We start from the raw sequence: 20,422 nt of genomic DNA, 5'->3' as shown, positions 1-20,422 counted from the left end.
AACAGTAGTGTGAAGAGACAACCCACAATGTGGGAAAAATTTTTCACCAGCAGTCCCTCAAAGGTCTACTATCTAGAATGTATAAAGAACTTAAAAAAATCAGACCTCCCAAATTTAAAGACCCAATCCAGAAATGGGCATCTGAAATGAACAGACATTTCTCACACAAAGAAGTAGAAATGGCAAATAAACATATGAAAAAATTTTCAAAATCACTGGTCATTCGAGAGATGCAAATGAAAATAACGCAGGGATTCCACCTCACCCAAGAAAGAATGGCCACTATCAAGAAATCAACCAATAACAAATGCTGGCAGGGCTGTGGGGAAAGAGGAACACTGCTCCACTGCTGGTGGGAGTGTAGACTGGTGCAACCACTGTGGAAATCAGTACGGAGATACCTCAAAGAACTAGGACTGGAAGTCCCATTTGACCCAGCTGTTCCCCTGCTGGGTATCTTCCCCAAAGAATTTAAAGAATCATACCACAGACATATATGTGCACCCGTGTTCATAGTAGCACAGTTTTTCATAGCTAAAACTTGGAAACAGCCCAAATGCCCATCAACTGGAGACTGGATCAAGAAAATGTGTTTGTTTTATAAAATGGAGTACTACTCAGCTGTAATAAATGAGAAATTAGAGACATTTATTGCTAAATGGATGCACATTCAGCCAATACTCTTAAGTGAAATAAATGGGACACACATGTGTAAATACCAAATAGTTTCTCTAGTGTGAGAAACTAAAAGTGTAGGACTAAAAGGTATAATAGATAATGTGAAATAGGAAGAAAAGGGGCAAAGGGGAAGTGGGAAGGGTAGGGGAAAGGAAAGAAGGGAATGGAATTAATATGAGAAAATGAAAAAATGGAAATAAAGTCTTTGTAATTAGGGAGGGATGGAGGGGTTGAAGGAAGGCAGGGGAATGGGGAAAAAATAAAAACCAAGAGAGATTATGTAAAGGTGCAAATGTCCAATGATGAATGTCATTATATTGTATACCTAAAATGTACCAATAAAATTAACTTTAAAAAAAACACAGGCATAGCTGTTTGAAATATATTTTGATTACTTGATAAATTATTTGTGAGTCTTCTAACTTTATAAACTATTATTCACTTGCAATTATTTTTATGGTCCAGTCTTTAAGTGTTAAATGTTACTTTTTTAATAATCAATTATCTTCAAAACCTAACCAATAAGACTGGGATTTGGTGTGTTGCTACTTACCTAACATAAGATCAAGAACGAAAGCCAAGACCTCTAATTATAAGTCTAATGTACTTTATATCATACTGTATTATTTCTTTCTATGTTATAAATTCTAAACAGACATTAAACTTTCCAGATGCAATATACATTTTTTCCTATTAATGATATTTATCCCAATTTTAACAAGGGATCTTATGGCTTATGAACGCCTCAGCAATCTGGTTCAGCAAAGAAAAGTGACATGTTAACATTCAATAACATGAGCATGCAGTTTAAGATCAAAAACTCATGCTTGGAAAAAAGGGATATGAATTGAAAGTTTCCTAAATAATACACACTTTATTATCTGGTTCCTGGAATTTGTTTTAAATCTAAATGTTTAAAGAATTTTATTGAATTATTTTAAGTATTTTTGAAACTTGAAGTTCATATTTTGAGAAAATTACAAATTATTTCCAAATTGGTAGAAGTTAAAATCAACAGATTATCTAACTGTATTTTTATCATAAAGTATCTATTATATACCCTAATGTTCACATAAGTTTGCTAACCACTTTTCATATGGAAACTCCCAATTGTTGTCATCTATGATTTATATTCTAAATAAAAGTTTCCATGTATTTTTTGAAGTGCTATACTGGCCTTTTAAAAAAGATGTAATTTCTCTGTGTTGCTTTAAGCTTTGTATGAAATAAAACATGTACCAACCCGCAAGTAACGAGGTGCACCTTGAGGAAAAAATGGTGACTGTGTAAATTATTAAATTTACAGACTAGACCTCCTGAGTGAGAACAACTAGAAGATACTTCTACGTATATCAGAACCCTCCTTTTCTATACTGTTTAGCAGTCCAGAGATAGTGGCTAGTTCTCAAATTCAATCTTATTCTTTTCTTTTCCATTAGTATCCTCTTCCATTTCCTCTGGAAATGGAGAATGGAAAATTCTCTATTCCATGCCCACTGGCCAGCCTCCTTGTTTTCCTGAGTCCCCAATCTTCTGAAGGTGTTTGATGTCCCAGACACCTTCAGAAAGCTTGTGTTGTACTGTAATATTTTATGAACAAGGAAAGAAAAATCCTGAATATTATATTTTACATTTCATCTGAAATAGTCTTTGCCAAAGAAACTACCTATGGTATAAACACATATATGTGTTTGCGTATGTATAATTTTTCATTATACATCTTTTTAAGAAATAGAAAATTATCTTGAATATTTAGCAAATAACTAACAAAATAATAAAGCAACTTCTGTAAGGCCACAAATGATATGAAATTTTAATTTACTGTGGCATTTAAAATGTATCTTACATGTTTGCATCTTAAGGTAGTCTATACATGGACTATGTCTTATTACATGATCAAGTCACATTTATCAGATGTCTACTAGATAGAAAACATATAGTTCACAATATAGATGAATGACCATGAGGATATAACAAAATATTTCACAGGCTAATGTTAAATTATAAAATTACACTTGTAAAGTGGTTAATGTAAGATTCTTGAAACACTTAGTAATGAAAACATTTTAACATCTTAACACCGCAAGAAATCTGTGCCCAATTCCAGCCCAAAAGGAGTTTTTAATTATAAAGACTTATTTAACTTAGAAAGATTTTTTTTTACTTTTGAGTGTCTCAAAGTATTTCATAATAGTAAAAACTGGAAATGTAAGCTAGACAGTAGAGGTGAAAAGATACTATCTTGAATGCTATAAAACAACATATCTTTGGCAAGTTTACGCAGTTTTTCCATAAAAACAAACTAACCTTAACAAATTTATCTATAATTCTTATTATTTCATCTTTTTTTACAGTGTGATGAAACCTGATATTTTGTTTTTAAATTTTACAATGGAGAATTACTTGTGAGTTCTAATACAGAGAAATGTGTATTTCACTAAGTAATATACTTTGCAAATAACACTCATACACCTATAATTTTTCTTTCTCTCATCAGCAAGTACTCAATAAACACTTTTTGAATGAATAAATAAAAGTCAGTGAACTACTACTCTATCTTCTCTAACTAATAATACAACTTCCACCTCTCACCTATGATCAGTTCCTGTGTCAAATCAATAAACCTCATCTGCTAATGGAGGCACTATCAATTATATTCAGAATTTGTTCCATAAAGATTAATACATAAATCCCTCATCAAGTCAAATGCTAAACAAGTTTTCAGCATTTGTGAAACAGGTATGCTCGCTTCCTTTTTATTAGATAACAATACTACACCAAAAAAAAAAAAAAATACGGGAAGTAGAGCATTTCCTTGCATGCATGAAGCCCTTGGTTCAATCCCTAGCACCACAAAAAAAAAAAAAAAAAAAAAAAACACCACAAAACAAGCAAAAAGCTAATACTATGATTTTCATTTATTCTAGATAATAGGACACCTCAAATCAAATGTACTCAATTCAGCTAACATGATCTCCTACATTCCATTACCTGAAAATAATTTTACTTTATTTCAAGAATTACTAAGTTTCCTTTTTGAAAGTACACATAAACCTATTATGTGGAAAGTAAGATGTATTTCCTATTCTGCATCTACTTCTGTGGTTAATTACAGCACACCAAAAAATATGCAAAAGGCCAAATAGGTAGTAGCTACACAAATAGCAATCTTTTTTAAAAATAAGCAACCACTTATTAAACATCTTTGTACCAGGCACTTTGATAGAGATTTTATACACAACACCACAGTCCTGTGTTATTATGCTCATGTTGATTTGAGAAAACAGTAGCTCTTCATATAGAACTTGGCACACGCCAGGTATTCAGCAAATACTTACTGAATGAGTAAAGCTTACCGAAGGCCCCTACTTATACAGGTAACAACTTAAGAAGGGGTGGGACATCATCTTACCTTAAAAGTTTCTTACAAATTACCCAAATTCATAGTCTCAAAAGTCAATGTCTAAAGTAGATTCTACTCAAATGCAGATTTCATAAAACGTAGTTCAAGTTGTTCGCAGTAGTACATGCCTGTAACCCCAGCACTTGGGAGGCTAAGGCAGAAGGATCTCAAGTTTAATTCTACCTGGGCAACTTAGCAGGACCGTGTCTCAACTATATGTATCCTTATATTCTGCCATTAGAAAAGTGAATGAAAAGTCTTATGAACACTAGTGCTTAGGTGATAAAGAAGTCATTAAAAGTTTAATTCTAAGGCTAGGGAGGAAGCTCAGAGGTACAGCATTTGCCTAACATAAGAAAAGCCCAGGATGAATCCCCAGTATCATCAAAAAAAAAAAAGTCTGATTAGGATCCAAATGACACCTACAATCTCACATAAACTGATAAAGAGGTAAAGAGGGTAATGTTTAAATATTATGTTGTTACCTAAAAGAACAGTTTTTTTAGTGAGTTGTGGTGGAATACACTTGAAATCTCAGCACTCTGAGACTGAGGCAGAAGACTGCAAGTTCAAGCCCAGTGTGGGCAACTTAGTGACTTAACAAAACCATTTCATGATTTTAAAAAGAAAAAAAAAGCTCAGCAATGTAGCTCAGCACTCCCTACATTCAGTCCCTAATACCAGCAAAATAAATAAATAAATAAATAATAGCTTTTTGATAGAAATTGATAATATAACTTCAACCTAAATTCAAACTCTGATTTCCATAGATAAAGCTTAAGAATAGTATATACTTCAATTTTTATAAACATTAGAAAATGTTTGCAGGCCGGGGATTTAGCTCAGTGGTTCCGGCACCTGCCTTGCAAGCACAAGGTCCTGACTTTGATGCCTGGTACCAAAAAAAAGAAAAGAGAAGAGAAGAGAAGAGAGGAGGGGAGAGGAGGGGAGAGGAGGGGAGGGGAGGAGAGGGGAGGGGAGGGGAGAGGAGAGGAGAGGAGAGAAGAGAAAAGAAGGAAGGAAGGAAGGAAGGAAGGAAGGAAGGAAGGAAGGAAGGAAGGAAAGTAATTGTCTCAAAAAGCCAAACAAATAAACAAATAAAACAGTTAAACAAAGATTGAATTAAACAAAAATTAAGCCAGGCATGGTAGCACACACCTATAATTCCAGCACAGGGTGGCTGAGGCAGGAGGATCACCACAAGTTTGAGGCCAGCCTGGGCCACAAAGTGAGTTCAAGGCCAGCCTGAACTATGGAGTGAGAGCCTGTCTCAAAATAAAATAAAAGAAGCATTATAAAAATTATTTTAAATTTAAAACAATTTAAACTTCATAAAAATAAAAAATTTTTATTCTTAATAATAAAATATTTAGCTGTTTTAAAACATTTTTATATACTTTTCAATAATATATCATTAGAAAACCATCCTTTCAGGGGCTGGGGATTTAGCTCAGTGGTTCCGCCGCCTGCCTTGAAAACACAAGGTCCCGAGTTCGATCCCTGGTACCAAAAAAAAAAGAAAACCATTTTTTCTACCATTCTGGATAAATAAACTATTCTAGGCAAGCATTCCTCTGTCTGTGTATCAATTCTTTGTCAAATTCAATCTCATTCCTTTCTCTGTTACTGATTTATTTTTGCTTTTGGATGTTATCTTTCTTTTCATAAGGATAAAATGTGTTGGTGAACAATGTATCTGTCCATAATACTAGTATTGCTTTAAATAAAATAGTTCAGCGAGGCCTGGTGGTGCATGTCTGTAATCCCAGCACCTGGGAACCTGAGGCAGGAGGATCACCACAAGTTCAAAACCAGCCTGGGCTACATAGTGAGTTCAAAGCTCGCCTGAACTATTTAGCAAAACACTATCTCAAAAAAACCCAAATAAATAAATAGTTAAATAAAGATTGACTCTTAAAGATGGTAGTTAATATCCAATTTATAACCCAGTTCTTTACTCTTTCCCAGTACTCTAAAATAAAGGTCAAATAAAATCCTTAATATAGAATTTGATTTAAATACTCAAAAATTAAGCAAAGAAGTCAGTGTTTTATTCAAAATAAATTAGTCACTTTTTCCATTTTTGTTTCAGTCATAAGAAATGAGATAGTTAATTTTAAATGTACAACTTAGTACACTATGCAAATCATGTCTGTGTGTCAAAGAAAAATAACAAACTTAATGAGGAATGTTAAAAAAAAGCAGAACCCATTACTTTAAAGATACACAGGAGCAGCCAAAGATGACAAACATGCATAAAATTCAAAACATGGTGGGAAAGGGAATAGCCACTGAAACACATAAATCAGTGTTTCGAATTCTTTTTCTCTGTGGGTATAATTGTACCTTAGTTTCTTATAATGATTTATTGAGGTAAATATTCTGTATGGTTTAACAGCTACAGCTTCAAAGTGCCAGGCACAAGCTCTCCTTTATTCATGAGGCAGCTGAGTATTGGGATGTGAATTCACTTCTGTATTCTGAGACTTGGCAAAGTTTGTTTTTAAGGTCCTTATAAAGAATTCATGTTGATGCAGTCTATTCAAATGTGAAAAACACTGTGCTGTAATGAATGAAATAGAAAACCTTTACAGTAATTCTGGAGAAAAAAGTAAATAAATTGAAGTAAGCCACACAGAATTACTCTCAGAAAAGTAAAGAATGCCCCTGAGTTCATCTCAATCCACTTTTTCAGGTTTAGAAATGCTTACAAACCCCATCATTGGATGGCAACTAAACTGGGAAATGAATCTAATATCAATACAAAAAGAAAATGATTAGCGAGAAATAGAATTAAGTCTCAATAACATTCACATAAGAAAGTCTTTTGGGTTGATTTTTAATTTGTACATGCTATTGCTCTGGGACCAAGATATATCCAACAGCAACTAGTAATAACAATTGCACAATAGTTTATTAAAACTACCATGTAGCAGTTTTATAGTTTAGAAAAGGGAAATGAGTAATTTACCAAATACATGTCCTTCAAAAGAATGTCTGCATCTTTGACCTAAAGAACCTAGTACTTCATACATCTTCTGTTTGTCTATGCTATGCTTTTTAACAGAAAATTCAGATTTTTGTCAATAGATGTACTTACATTTATAAGCTCTGTATGAAGTGAATATTCAAACTGCCTAGACAGTGGTTCCACAGTGCAATCTAAAACACATAGCTTTAAAATATGCCTACTTTTTTGTTAGGGAATTCTCTCATCTTCAGGTAATATGTAGTACACTTTCAAACTCTGTTCAGTTGAGGGAGTATTTATATTATGGGGGGGATTGATCCTGCTCATGGATGATTTCTGCCATTTTGCTATATATCGTTTAAAATAGAATTAATAGTCTGGGGCTGTAACTCAATGGTAGGGCACTTGCCTCGCATGTACAAGGCCTTGGATTTGATCCCCAGTACTGCAAATAATAATAATAATAATAATAATAAAGTAAAACAAAGAATTATCTAAAAATAGTGCCTGCTAAAACCTACTCATTAAAACCAAATCTTTTAGTTATCCTCACAGAATCTATTATAACCACACAGGGAGTAGATGATCAGAAAATAAAGACTTACATCAGATAATAACTTACTAGTTAAAATGGCTCTGGAAACGTTTTACTACTTTTCAGATACCATCTTCCTTTCCCAGAATAACTTTTGCACAAAAAAAAAATCCTACAAAAAAATAAATATATTATAAGATATCAGGTTATTATATTGCTTTCAGACACTCACCTGTCTATTCAACACAATTTCTAGTCAGAGAATATCAACTGGAAAAATGTACATTGTACCCTATGTTTAAATAACCTCAAGTGTTTTACATTGCTAATATGAAGAGAAAGAATCTTGAACAACTCCAAAAGTAGTTTTTTGTGCTATCACTTTATATAAAGCTTATGTGAAGACAAGATAATCATGATCTCCTAAAAGGCTGAAAAAGAGGTAGAAAAAAATGGTACAAAAAGAAAAACGTGCTTCTGAAAAAAAATTAATTTGTCATACTCCTGCTGAAGTAACCATCATTTATTATCAATTTTTCATTTCTTCCTTTGGCAAGTACAATAAACCTTTATTACAGAATAGTTTGTATATAATCTACATTTAATTTACCTTCAAATAGTATTTATTAGTGATATATTTGCTTTCATTGTTCATCAAATGGTGTATTTTTCCATCTGTAAAAAGAGTATAGATATGTTGTATTGGGATAAAATGCATCATAATTTTTCCATTAAAACTAATGGAAATATTTTGTTTTAAAGCTTTTCACTAAATAGCAGAATTTGCAGAAACAAATTACATCTTTAAGCAAGGAGTAAGTAAACTCTACCCAAAGTTTCAAAAGGTATCACAAAACTAGAACAGAAAGGAAATAATATCAACTGAGTATCCCATATTTGTCAGACACTTTAGGTAAACAGTTCACTAATCCTTAGAATAAGTATGTGTGATAGGTATTGTTCCTTTCTGAAGATGAGAAAACTGAGACTTAGTGATGTGAATGAAATGTTCACAGTCATACAGCTAGTCAACAGCAGAGCCAGAATTCAAACCAAATGTTGGCAAATCCAACGATCATTTCTCTGTGTTAATTTTTGGGTTTTTTTCTGGCAGTAAAATTGAACCCAGGAATTGGACTCAAGCTGATCTACATCCCGAGCCCTTTTTATTTTGAGTCAGGGTCTTGCTAAGTTGCTCAGGCTGGCCTTGAACTTGTGATCCTCCTGTCTCAGCCTTCTGAGCAGCTGGCGTTACAGGCATGCACCACCATGCCTGGCTCTGTTTATATTTACTTCTCATCAGCATTCAGCATAACACCCTGCATTATGAAAGACTGGGCTCTCTTGGCCTCCAAATACCATACTCCCCTGATTTATTCCATCCTCATTAAGAACACTACCTCTCAGTCTCCTCTGTTGAATCAACCTCCTCCACCTAACTACAAGTTCTTGAATTCCTTTTACTCAGGCCAAGGTCCTCTGAGATTTGTCCCTTTTCCTGGATAGCCTCATCCATTCTCATAGATTTAAATACCATCCCTACTTAGATATCTCTCAAATATAGATTTCTATCCTTGACTTATTGAGCTTCAGTTTGACTATTTAATTTTCTACTCCGTTTCTTGACAACTCTATCTAGATATCTCAAAGCCATTATAAACTAGTTGTGCTCAAAGAAGTAAAAAAAAAAATCATGACACCTACCCACTCAAATCTATCTTGTTGTATCTGGAAAAGTAAAAATTCTGTTGTTCAAGCCATCTCTCATTCCTTCCCCAACATCACCCCCAAAACCAGATCTATCAGCAAGTCCTGTTCTACTTCTAAAATATGTCGTGAATTGCTCCACATCTATCCATCTCCACCAATTATCACCTCTACCCAAGTGTTCATTATTTTTCACTTAGACTATGCAACAAATTTACTTCTCTTGCCTCTGTTCCATTTTCCATATTGCAACACAACTAAGAATCTAAAAAACACTAAATCACTCATTGACTAAAAAACTGTAACAGCATAATTAAGATAAAAACCTTAGGGCCAGGGATTTAGCTCAGTGGTTCTGGCACCTGCCTCACAAGCACAAGGTCCCGAGTTCGATCCCCGGTACCAAAAAAAAAAACGAACAACAACAACAAAAAGATAAAAACCTTAAAATGGCACTTAAGACAAAATCAAAACTCTGTATCACAATGTACAAAGTCCTATCTTTCCTAATCTTATATATGCTATTCACCCCTCCTTTCACCACACCAGTAATGCATACTGGTCTTCTTTTAGTATCTAGCACACATTGAGTTCTTTCCAGCCTCAAGATCTTTTCACATGCTATTGCTTCTACCTGGAACATTTCCCTATTAAATACCTAACTCTTTCCTATTCTGTGTCACCACCTCAAAGAGACAGGGTCCATGCTGTCAGAGCCGCCCCTTGTTTCCTTATGGCACTTCTTATATTTGTAATTGTCATGTATTTGTCTTTTGTTGTCTATCAAAATAGAATATACACTCCATAAAAAGTAACGACTATTTAGCTAAATTATTTATAATGTTAACTGTCATATTTCCCATGCCAGGGCATAATATATAGCTCTCAATAAGTACACACTAAAATAAATACTGAATGATAGTCAGTTGTGTCTAATTCCAACTCAATGATCCTCTTTTTTAAAAAAACTGAGATTCAGAAAAATAAATTATTTGTCCAAGACTACACAGTAATAAGCTGTGGAGCCTTAATGACCTCAGGCTTTCTGATTAACTCAGGTTTTCTTAAAATATAACACATTACTTTATGCCCCCCACTCAAAAAATGCCTAAAACATTTTCAACAAATATAAGGTATGTCATATCCAATCTATGCCATTACCATAGACTCCGCAATGAATTCCTACATTAATTTCTTTAGACATGACCAGCCAAGTTCAGGGTGGTATAGCCATAGACTACAGCCATCTGCCTACTCCCTGAATCCAATTATTGGTCTGCTAAGCACTTAGCAACGTATAAATTTACTCAGTTCATGAAGCAACACAGTCTACATTGTGCCAATTGTATACTGCCTTCAGCTTCTTCTACCCATCAAGTGCTGAAATCTGGTAGCAAATGAATCATCTCAAGCTGCTATTGTCACTTGTTGACCAACAGAGAAAATTTAGTATGAACTTTCTCTGCTAACAATTTTTTACTTCAGTATTAAACACATTGTGCCCATACTCTACTTCTGTTATTTTTAAATTTTCATGACAAAAAGTTAGAAAAAATAACCTCTATCATTATGCACCTAGTCCTTAAAAACAGCTGAGTCTCTGTACTTCTGCTTTCATCTTCTAAGGAATTCTACATAATTTTTCAAAGAATATTAGAAATAATAAAATGCATATATTTTAGCACTGTGACAATATTTACTACTAAAAATTATAAATATTTACAATTATAGGCTCGGGGATTTAGCTGGGATTTAGCTCAGTGGTTCCGGCACCGGCCTCGCAAGCACAAGGTCCCGAGTTCGATCCCCTGAGCAAAAAAAGAAAAAAAAAAAGTGAACCTTAACAATTATAAATGTTACAATTCAAATAGGTTTATATAAGTTAACCTAGTGAACAAGAAAATGAATTGTATAGCAATGTTGTATGAAAATTTTTGCTTCTATGCAATTTTTATTTCCCTGATTTCCAACTTCCCTAAAATTACAATACTAAATTTTCAAAGTTCTTTTTGTCATGCTCATTGTTTTCCATCATAAAAATTTCACAATTATTATATACACCTTTGTTATTTACCTACCAGTTTTTTTGTATGTTTTGTCTTTTTTCTTTTTCTCAGTACTAGGGATCAAACTCAGGACCTTGAGCTTGCAAGGCAGGTGCAGTGCCGCTGAGCTAAATCCCCAGCCTTTGTCTTTAATTTTCATTAGGTCTTTTTTGCCCAGTAGGTGTGTCTCTTACTGCTGCTCATTTTAATATGCAATTACATCAGAATATACTAGACTTCTATAGATTTCAAGGCTCTGATTTAAAAGTTGCCATTTAGAATATGGAAAGACAATCCTGTTAAAAAGTTTCAAAAAAAAAAATTTTACTACCCAGCACACACTGAGCCCTTACCTACTCAATTTAGGTACTCAAATCGTATGTCAAACATAGACTAAAAACCCCTTGTTAGAGTGTGTTACAATGGAATGCTACTAAAAGTATGCTTAGCAGTAAATCACATCTATCTTACAGCATGGAGCTCTCTTCCATTCTGTCATGGAAAGCCCAGACCTATGCTGTCCATTATGGTAGCTAATGGCCATCTGTGGCTTTTGGGCCCTGGAAATGTGACTAGCCCTGATTAAGATGTGGTATAATATAGAATACACACCAGATTTTTGACGACTTAGTACGAAGAAAAGAATGTAAAATATCTCATTACTAATTTTATGATTAATGTTGAAATGGTATTATTTTGGAAATACTGGGTTACCCTTTCTATGACCCAGGAAATTTGCCCCCTGTATTTTTTAAATTATTTATTAGTATATGTTTGCAATACACAATGCATATATTCATGGTGGGATATTGGTACACATATATATATCGCATCTTGATCCTTTTTACTTTCCCTTCCCAAAATATATTATTAACATTAATTTCATCTTTTTTTAATAACAAAGAATAAAAAATTTAAATTACATACACAACTCATGTTATACTTCCACAGGACAGCACAGTCTCATGGTAATAAATAGGATTTTTATAATTTAGTTTTTGGTGTTTTATTTTTCCCCAAAGAAAGAGCCTATGAGTAATGTGGTGTTATGGGTAATTTACAGAAAGCAAGGTCCTTAAATGAAAAATTATACTTTCAATGAGAATTAGGAGGAGAAGTAAGAAAAGGGAGAGACAGAAACATCGCAGAAATAGATCATAAACAATAATCTCCTCTTTGCTCAAAGCAGAAAACACTACATATTCAAGAACACATTGACAGCTAAAGGAATTTATTAAAAAATTAATTTGCCAAGAAAGTAAAAAAGATGAAAACAATACTCTAATGATTTTGAAGTTTAAATTTTTTCCAACCACTCTTAGTTCTCTGAGGAAACAAAAATTAGCAATAAATCAGGTGCTTTTCCCAGTATCAAATAACTTGAGACATTCCAAAGCTCTAGTTAACAAAGAATAGTACTGTGACATTTTCAAAAAACAAGCAGTTGTGAGATAAGTATCTATATATTATTTTCTTCCAGCAAAGCTCAAATGTTTCATATTGGAGATCATTTCATTCTAGGAGGCACAAAGGAACCATTCAAAATCCAAGCAGGTGCAAATATAAGTTGGTATAAACACTTTGGAAAATCTTTTGGCATTATTGTCTACCCTAACCATATACTTTACAGAAATGCATACACATTTATATAAAAAAATACAAAAAGTTTGTAGCAAGATTATTCATCACAGCCCCAAACTGGAAACAAACCACATATCTATCAATAGGTGAATTCATACACTGGACTACTACACAGAAATAAAATGAACCAAACACTATAATGTTTTGTTTGGAGTTTTTTTGGTACCAGGGATCGAACTTAGGAACTTGCGCTTACAAGGCAGGCACGGCGCCACTGAGCTAAATCCCCGGCCCTATAACATGTTAACAGTGATGATTCAAATAAAACACTGTATGGAGAAAGCTAGATATAAATATTATATATATATATACACTGTAATATTAATTTATGCCCTTAGAAGTCACCATACTTACCTTTGGGGAAAAAAGGATGGTAGTAATTGGGTGAAGAGATATCCAGAGCACTGAAAATGTTTTATTTCTTTGACCTAGGCAGCAACCACACAGATACATTCATTTTGTGATAAATGAGCTATACAGCTGTGATTTCTGTACATTTCTGTTTGTCTATTATATTTCAACTAAAAATATTCAAAAAATAAAGTTTGTTGGTTATACTAACAGTGTATTTTATATTGCTAATTAAGATATCATTTGGGGGTTGGAAATGTAGCTCAGTGAAGCACTGAATTTGAGCCAAAGGGAAAAATAAAATATCATTTGGAATTTAGGAATATTTTTGTTAAGTTGAGATCTGGAGTTTTGGGGTCCCCCAGCCTCACAATGATGCTGCACCACACTGGCCTCTGAAGCCTGGGCTGAAGTGAACTTCTTGCCTCAGGTTCTGAAGTAGGTGGGATTACAAGTATTAGCCACTGCATCCAGCAGAAATTTGAATTTTAAAGGAGATTTTATTCTTAATATTCTTTTCACAGTTATTAAGCTCATAGGACTACAAACGTTGGAAGATGAGAAAGACTTAGAATAAACTAGTATGGTTCTGTGAAAATGCAGGTGACTTGGCCAATATCAAATTAATAGCTGTAACAAAACTAAGATTTAAAACATTCACATTACATTGCAGGACTTTTAAAGTTTTTAATTTAAGTAGAATTAAACTACATGGGAGAGACTTAGATTTCCTCTGGAAAAAAAATTTTAGAAAAAAATTTAATACCTGTTAGTTATACAGAACAGAATGTTTCATTTTTGCCTATTTATACACGCATATAACATATCTGATACATCATAGGACTAAAAGGAAGAAAACTACAAGTCACCAACTATCAGTATTCATTCCTCCTTTTCAGTAATAATAAGATAATAAACCATAGAACAAGGAAGGAAAGTCATACTTGATCTTCTGGTGAGGAACTTTACAAAACAACGTGTTCAACCAAACACTGTATTAAAAACAGAACATCCTGCTTCTTTTTTTACTTTTTGGACCTTATCTGTAAACAAGTTGAGCAACAGCAAAATCAAGAAGTGTTGATTTACAGATTATGTAAAGGTGCAAATTTCCAGTGATGAATGTCGTTATATTGTATACCTAAAATGTACCAATAAAATAAAATTTTTTAAAAAAGAAGTGTTGATTCCAACTAGAAATGCACCTACATGTGAGCTACCAGCAATTTACAAGATTCAAGGATATAACTACTTATTCTTTTTTCTTCAGACATTAAATAGGCAATTCTCTTTTTTTGTTGTTCTACCTTTTTTTTTAGAAAAAGTATTTCTTATGGCTCAGAAATTTAAAATTAGCTTTGGTAACATCATTTATGTCCATACTTTTTCAGTTTAATTTTTTTTTTCAACTGTTTTCTTTTGGGGGCAGATGAAGAAGGAGATTTCTAAGAAATGCTGTGACAACAGGTTCAAAAGTATAAAAGTCATTTCAAGCCCCAGACATTTGTAGCCTTTATTTCTTTAGTCCTTGAAAGGGCTTTTTAAATGTTAACAGCCAAGATAGGACTGCTTTCCTATACTGATGTTCCAGGCTTCATTTCCTTTGTAGTCTTGAGGTCCTCCCCACCCTCAACCACCCCAGTAACCTCTAGGCTAGCCTCTTTTAAAAAGCAAAACAAACAACAATTTAAAAGAATTTCATTCATCGTGAAACACATACAGGCAGACTTCTAAAAATCCCACACAGAGTGGTACCTCTTATAATTCAGAGAATTAAAATATTCAATTCTTTATATTTGGTGATTTAGTGTATATTGAATATACTTTGATTTCTAAAATAACGACATAACATCTGTAAAGTTATAGCTACACTTTGTTGGCCCCTCCTCCTGAGAAATGCTGATATAAAATATTCAAAAAATAAATATCAGCCAGGCATGGTGGCTCAGGACTGCAATCCCAGCACTTGATAGGCTGAGGCAGGAGGATCACAAGTTTGAGGCTCCCAGACCACAGAACAAGACCTTCTCACAAAAAAAATAATAAAAAACATGGTCATGGGGCCAGGGACTTAGTTCAGTGGTTCTGCCACCTGCCTCGCAAGTGCAAGGACTGGAGTTTGATCCCTGGTACCAAAAAAAAAAAAATGGTCATTTACATACTCTTAAACTTTTAAAAGGTAGGCTTAATTAAATATGTACAGTAGTTTAGAAAAAAAGTTATAAAACACAAAAAGAAAGCAAGCTTGAAGGATTATATTCCAAAATTTTAACAGTGATTATTATTGCAGGGTAATATTATTATAAATGTTTTATTTTTAAATATTCTTCTTGTATTTTATCTTTGAAGTACATGTATTTTTTGTGACAAGATAAGATACTAGTTTTAAAAATACCCCATATCTGGGCCGGGGATTTAGCTCAGTGGTTCCAGCACCTGCCTCGCAAACACAAGGTCCCAAGTTCGATCCCCGGTACCAAAAAAACAAAACAAATAAAAAATACCCCATATCATGCAGGTACTTTTTTTTTTTTTTTTTTGGTACCGGGGATTGAACTCGGGTCTTTGGGCTTGTGCAGCAGGTGGCGAAACCAGAGCTAAATCCCCTGCCAGATGCAGGTACTTTTGTAAAAATTTCTATATATTTTTAAATATATAGAAGTAAATACTTGTATCTGTGTAATTAGATAAATTTAAAGTATAATTTCCAAAATTGTAATATCATGACTCTCATATAAATATTCAAAAAATTACTTAAACTGTTACATGTCAGTGCTGGTTATGTAGCTCAGGGATATAGTTGTTGCCTCATTGCCTTGCATAAATGAGGGCCTGGGTTCTAGCCTCAGTACCACCAAAAAAAAAAAAAAAAACTTAAGTGGCAAAGATTTTTTAATTTGTTAATTAATGAGAAAACCAGTAAGAAATTAAAATGAATGTTTTATAGAATTTGACTTAGAGGGCCAGGGATTTAGCTCAGTGGTTCTGGCGCCTGCCACTCAAGCACAAGGTCCTGAGTTCGATCCCCAGTACCAAAAAAAAAAAAAAAATTTGACTTAGAGATTTATACGCTCTACTGGACAAAATCTATTTCTATTGTCAAGAAGAGGAATCATTTGCATTGTTATGGGCAGAAAACATATGCTTTATTTTCAATTTTCTAAAGCTTAATTTTTATCTCTAAAGTTGTAAAAGAGCCTAATAAATCAAAGATGATCATGGGTCACAGAGGAAATTAAAGAAGAAATTAGACAGTTTCTACAAGTAAATGATAATGCCAGTACAACACACAGGAATCTATGGGACACAATGAAAGCAGTTCTATGCGGGAAATTCATTGCAGTGAATGCCCATATTAGGAAAACAGAGAGAAGTCAAATAACCTAATGCAGAACCTCAAGCTCCTAGAAAAAGAAGAGCATAACAAACCCTAAGCTAGAACAAGAGAGGAAATTATAAAGATCAGAGCAGAAATCAATGCAATGGACACTAAGAAAACAATACAAAAAAATCAATGAATCAAAGACTTGGTTTTTCGAACAAACAAATAAAATCTATAAACCTTTAGCCAACCTTATCAAAAAAAGGAAAGAAAGGCGTCAAATCCATGCAATTAAAAACAAAAAAGGTGAAGTCACAACAGACCTAGCAAAAATCCAGAGGATCATCAACACCTACTTTGAGAACCTGTACTCTAATAAATTGGAAAACACAGAAGAAATGGACAGATTCCTAGATACATAGAAACTGCCAAAGTTAAAAGAAGATACAGAAATTCTAAACACCCCAATTACAATGAGTGAAATTTAAAATGTAATAAAAAATCTACCAGCAAAGAAAAGCCCAGGTCCTGATGGTTTCACTGCTGAATTCTACAAGACATTTAAAGAAGAACTATCACCATTACTCTTTAAACACATCAAGGAAATTGAAAGGGAACCAATACTCCCAAATTCATTCCTAAAAGCAAGTGTTACTTTGATTCCAAAACCAGGGAAAGACCCAACCCAAAAAGAGAACTACAGGCCAATCTCCCTAATGAACATAGATGTAAAACTCCTCAACAAGATGTTGGCAAACAGAATACAGAGGGTCATCAAGAAGATCATACACCCTAACCAAGTCGGATTTATCCCAGGGATGCAAGGATGGTTCAATACACGTAAATCAATAAATGTAATATACTATACTAACAGAGCCAAGGACAGAGTCATGATCATCTCAATAGATGCAGAAAAATCATTTGACAAAATCCAACACTCATTCATGATAAAAACCCTACAGAGAACTGGAATAGGTCTTTATCTCAACCTGATTAAGGCTATCTATGAAAAACCAATAGCCAACATCATACTAAATGGTCAAAAACCGAAAACTTTCACACTAAAATCAGGAACAAGACAAGGATGCCCACTATCACCATTCCTGTTCAATATACTTCTGGAAACATTAGCCACAGCAATTAGAAAAGAGAAAGAAATAAAAGGAATAAAGATAGGAAAGGAAAAGGTTAAACTGTCATTATTTGCAATGATATGATATTTTACATAGAAGACCCAAAAAACTCCACCAAAAGACTTCTAGACTTAATTCACAGATTCAGTAGAGTAGCTGGATATAAGGTCAACACTCAAAAAACAATAGCCTTCTTATACACAAATAACAGACTCACTGAGAGAGAAATTAGGGAAACAATTCCTTTTACAATAGCATCCAAAAAACTGAAATATCTAGGAATCAAGCTAACAAAGGAAGCAAAAGACCTCTACACTGAAAACCACAGCACTCTGAAAAAAGAGATTGAAGAGGGTATAAGAAAATGGAAAGACATTCCTTGTTCCTGGGTACGAAGAACCAATATAGTGAAAATGGCCATACTTCCAAAACTACTATATAGATTTAATGCAATGCTGATTAAAATTCCAACAATATATTTCACAGAACTAGAGAAAACAATCCAAAAATTCATTTGGAACCAGAAGAGACCTAGAATAGCAAAAGCAATTCTAGGCAACAGAGACATGGCTAGGGGTATCACAATCTCCAACTTGAAACTATACTAAAAGCTACTGTGATAAAAACACCATGGCACTGGCAAAGAAACAGACCCAAAGATCAGTGGACTAGATTAGAAGATGCAGAAACAACTCCAGACATACTCAGCCACCTCATCTTTGTTTTCTTTTTTTGGTACTGGGGATCGAACTCGGGTCCTTACGCTTGCAAGGCAGGCAGCAGAACCACTGAGCTAAATCCCCAGCCCACCTCATCTCTGACAAAGGAGCCAACTACCCTCACTGGAGGAAAGATAGGCTATTTAATAAATGGTGTTGGAAAAACTGGATTTCAACCTGCCAAAGATTAAAAATAGACCCATACCTATCACCATGCACTAAACTAAGATCAAAGTGGATTAAAGATCTAAATATTGAGACAGAAACACTAAGCTTGCTGGAAGACAAGTTAGGTAGAACTACTGAAGACATTGGCATAGAAAAAGACTTTATGAACAAAACCTCAGTAGTATGGGAACTAGCACAAAAAACTAACAACTGAGATCTCATCTTATTAAAAAGCTTCTGCACTGCAAGAGAAACCACCAGCAGAGCTAAGAGACAACCTACAATGTGGGAAAATTTTTTCAGCAACTGTACCTTAGACAAAGGACTACTATCTAGACTATATAAAGAACTGGAAAAAAATCAGATCCCCCAAATTCAAAGACCCAATTCAAAAATGGGCATCTGAAATGAACAGACAATTTCTCAGACAAAGAAGTAAAAGCAGCTAATAAACATATAAAAAAAATGTTCAACATCACTGGTCATTTGAGATGCAGATGAAAACACCAAGATTCCACCTCACCCCAGAAAGAATGGCTGCTATCAAGAAATCAACCAATAACAAATGCTGGTGGGGGTGTGGGGAGAAAGGAACCCTTCTCCATTGTTGGTGGGAGTGCAGACTGGTGCGACCACTGGGGAAATCAGTATGGAGATACCTCAAAGAACTAGGACTAGAGGTCCCATTTGACCCAGCTATTCCCCTGCTGGGGATCTTCCCAAAAGAATTAAAAGAACATACCACAGCGAAATATGTGCATCCATGTTTATAGCGGCAGTTTGTAATAGCTAAAGCTTGGAAACAGCCCAAGTGCCCATCGACTGGAAACTGGATAAAGAAGATGCAGTTTTTTTATAAAATGGAGTACTGCTCAGTCATAAAGAATGCAAAACTGGATACATTTATAGCTAAATGGTTGCATATTGAGGCCATACTCTTCAGTGAAATAAATAGGACACATGTGTAAATACTGAATAGTTTCTCTAGTGTGAGAAACTGAAAGTGTAAATAAGGATTAAAACGAATAATTGATAATTTAAAATAGGAAGAAAAGGTCCAAAGGAGTAGGAGCAGTGGGAGCAGAAGGGGAAAGGAAAGAAGGGAAAGGAAAAATTATGAGAAAAGAAAAAAATGGAAACAAAGCCTACGTAAATAGGGAAGGATGGAGCGGGGGAAGGGCACACAGGGAATGGGGAAAAAATAAGAACCAAGATACATCATGTTTAGGTACAAGCACCCAATGATAAATGTAAATGTATTATATACCTAAAATGTACCAATAAAGGAATTTAAGCCCAAAAAAAAAGGTGATCAAAAGTACGAGAGAGAGGGTGGGGCATTTAGCTCAGTAGCATCAAAACCTGCCTTGTAAGCACAAGGTCCTGAGTTCAATCTCCAGTACCAAAAAAAAAAAAGTACAAGAGAGAAAATATTTGCCACTTTACATCTGACAGTGGGTTGATATCTAGAATATATAAGGAACTCCAAAGACTCAGTCGCAAAAATTTTTTAAATTAACTAATTTTAAAATGAACAATATCCTTTAGTAGATATTTCTCAGAGAAGGCATTCCAATGACTAATAGGTATATGAAAAAATGTTAACATCACTAATAATCAGAGAAATGCAAATCAAAACCACCTCACTCTTGTAAAAATGAGTATTATCAAGATTACCAGTGATGTGGAGGATACACAGAAAGGTTGGTGGGACTGTAAATTAGTATAGGCATCGTGAAAACAGTATAG

The 20,422-nt window shown here is 34.1% G+C and overlaps 1 protein-coding gene across 5 annotated transcripts in view; it reads right to left on the bottom strand.

Moving 5' to 3' along the window:
• Nucleotides 1-20,422, bottom strand: part of Sox6 (SRY-box transcription factor 6) — a 689,857-nt gene that overhangs the window by 666,021 nt on the left and 3,414 nt on the right. For all 5 annotated transcript variants that reach the window (XM_087211270.1, XM_087211269.1, XM_021263841.2 and 2 more), the window contains exons 3-5: nucleotides 11,018-11,102; nucleotides 8,198-8,262; nucleotides 7,675-7,759 (exon numbers count right to left, since the gene is read on the bottom strand). The gene's annotated coding sequence lies outside the window, so the exon portion shown is untranslated. The remainder of the gene's footprint in view (nucleotides 1-7,674; nucleotides 7,760-8,197; nucleotides 8,263-11,017; nucleotides 11,103-20,422) is intronic.

Source organism: Heterocephalus glaber, unplaced genomic scaffold (genome assembly GCF_053883595.1).
Source record: "Heterocephalus glaber isolate CG9 unplaced genomic scaffold, H.glaber_assembly_v1.0 deba00001428, whole genome shotgun sequence".
Taxonomy (NCBI): Eukaryota; Metazoa; Chordata; class Mammalia; order Rodentia; family Bathyergidae; genus Heterocephalus; species Heterocephalus glaber.
This window is presented reverse-complemented; position numbering and strand designations above follow the sequence as displayed.